The following is a 1,873-nucleotide window of genomic DNA, read 5'->3' on the forward strand; positions in this document are numbered from 1 at the left end:
ATTTCCAAGCGGAGGTGAAATTTCTGATCAATGACCATAGCCCTGGACAACGGTTTTCATTGAACTTGAGAGAGGTGTATATTTTTCTTTAATTTAATGCTATAATGTGATTGTTCAGGATTCTTAGAATCAGATAAAGGACAATGCTATGATCACAACAGTTTTATTCGAAAAATCATTATTACATTGGTGGCAAGTAATATAATAATTTGTTTGTAATCGATTGGAATTAAGGATAATATTTGGTTGGAAGAAGTATGAGGTCTGTTAACAGGTGTAGACGCGCTTTTTATTCACCGCTGTACTAACTGTACCCGCCATCCAACGGTAGCGTGACTTCAACTAACGCCGAGGTCATCTGTTCGATTCTCGAAGAGCGCCTCAGTTTTTCTCCCTATGGCGGTCGTTCTGGAATGAGTTACACGTGGACTCGTTGGACCAGATAAGGAGCTAAGTGAACGAAGAAACAGCGACACCAACATGCAAGCCGCCGAAGTTGCAAAAAGACGGCCATGAACTACGCGATAATTTACCATTGTATGAAGGAAAAGACGCTGTGTTACAGTCTGCTGAGGAGTTTATCACCGTGAAAGTTAAAAGCTAGTTACTTTTTATTATCAGATGTGATGGCTGAGGTCATGCATGCCGCTCTTCCCGAGTCTAGCTATTGTTATGAAGGGCAGTCACGTGATAATGTGGAACTATTTTCGTCGCTCAGCACGTTCGTCAGTCTGAGTGCTGCACAAACTGCCAATGTCGGTAATGTCACTGCAGAGAAATGCTTACGGTGGTTCCAAACTCATTAATTCCTTATAATTAACAGAACTGTACAAACAACAGCAATTCATGCACGTACTGCCTACGGACGCCAGAATCAATGTAATCGGACAAACAGAGGATGGATTCTACGTACGATGATCACGAAAGGAGTCTTCTGCATATTTCCCCAGAACGAGCAAGCTTATTTTTGTAGCTCCGCCAGCCAGCGCTTGAAAAATGTATACGAAGACAGTAACTTGTTCTCGAAAGAACAGTTACTGTTGATGACCGTGCAGCTTTTCCCTGGAATAAATGATGACTAACTGAAAACCACAGCTGCCGACAGGTGTTGTTGATATACCTCGATGTGGACAGCTAAAAGTGTGTGCCCCGACCGGGACTCGAACCCGGGATCTCCTGCTTACATGGCAGACGCTCTATCCATCTGAGCCACCGAGGACACAGATGAATAGCGCGACTCCAGGGACTCACCCTTGCACGCTTCCCGTGAGACTCACATTCCCAATTAACCACAATTCTACATATGTATTGTACCTTATAGACATTTGCCCAACCACTCATTACTCGCGCACGCTTTGGCGATTTCCGTAAGAGTTTGGGCAACCTGTACGCATTCGCACAGACGAAGGTCACTGGCTGGGTAGCCTTTAACTATATATGCGAAGACAGTAACTTGTTCTCGAAAGAACAGTTACTGTTGATGACCGTGCAGCTTTTCCCTGGAATAAATGATGACTAACTGAAAACCTAAGCTGCCGACAGGTGTTGTTGATAAACCTCGATGTGGACAGCTGAAAGTGTGTGCCCCGACCGGGACTCGAACCCGGGATCTCCTGCTTACATGACAGACGCTCTATCCATCTGAGCCACCGAGGACACAGATGAACAGCGCGACTGCAGGGACTTATCCCTTGCACGCTTCCCATGGGACCCACATTCCCAACTATCCACAATTCTACATTCATCTGTGTCCTCGGTGGCTCAGATGGATAGATCATCTGCCATGTAAGCAGGAGATCCCGGGTTCGAGACCCGGTCGGGGCACACACTTTCAGCTGTCCACATCGAGGTATATCAACAACACCTGTCGGCA

General features: G+C 45.8%; 1 non-coding gene across 1 annotated transcript; it reads right to left on the bottom strand.

Annotated features, from left to right (window-relative positions):
* Nucleotides 1-1,145: 1,145 nt before the first annotated feature.
* Trnat-ugu (transfer RNA threonine (anticodon UGU)) lies at nt 1,146-1,219 on the bottom strand. Its single transcript has one exon. It is a non-coding gene; the product is annotated as a tRNA-Thr (tRNA).
* Between the last annotated feature and the right edge of the window lie 654 nt (nt 1,220-1,873).

Source organism: Schistocerca serialis, chromosome 9, assembly GCF_023864345.2.
Source record: "Schistocerca serialis cubense isolate TAMUIC-IGC-003099 chromosome 9, iqSchSeri2.2, whole genome shotgun sequence".
Lineage (NCBI taxonomy): Eukaryota > Metazoa > Arthropoda > Insecta > Orthoptera > Acrididae > Schistocerca > Schistocerca serialis.